Source organism: Egretta garzetta, unplaced genomic scaffold (genome assembly GCF_000687185.1).
Source record: "Egretta garzetta isolate BGI_Z169 unplaced genomic scaffold, ASM68718v1 scaffold91, whole genome shotgun sequence".
In the NCBI taxonomy this organism is placed as follows: Eukaryota; Metazoa; Chordata; class Aves; order Pelecaniformes; family Ardeidae; genus Egretta; species Egretta garzetta.
The window spans coordinates 4,407,286-4,407,662 of NW_009258661.1; the positions used below are offsets into that span (position 1 = coordinate 4,407,286).

Consider the following 377-nt stretch of genomic DNA (forward strand, 5'->3'; position numbering starts at 1 on the left):
CCCGAGCCCAGCACTGGGTCCCCGTAGAAACCGTCCTGGCACCTGCGAGGACAAGAGGTGAGTGCCCTGGGGATGCATCCCATCCCATCCCATCCCATCCCATCCCACCATCCCATCTCATCCATGCTACGCCTTGACACCATATCCTGTGTCATCTCATCCATCCCATCATATCCCATCCCACTATCCCATCCAATTTCACCCCATTGCATCTCATCCCACCATCCCATCCCATCTCATTCCAGCATCCCATCCCATCATATTCCAGCATCCCATCCCATCCCATCCCATCCCATCTCATTCCAGCATCCCATCCCATCATATTCCAGCATCCCATCCCATCCCATCCCATCCCATCTCATTCCAGCATCCCATCC

The 377-nt window shown here is 55.2% G+C and overlaps 1 protein-coding gene across 1 annotated transcript in view; it reads right to left on the reverse strand.

Moving 5' to 3' along the window:
• LAMB2 (laminin subunit beta 2) overlaps positions 1 to 377 on the reverse strand; it is a gene marked incomplete at its 5' end in the record, with an annotated part of 27,416 nt that overhangs the window by 20,051 nt on the left and 6,988 nt on the right. The gene's annotated exons all lie outside the window — the stretch shown is intronic.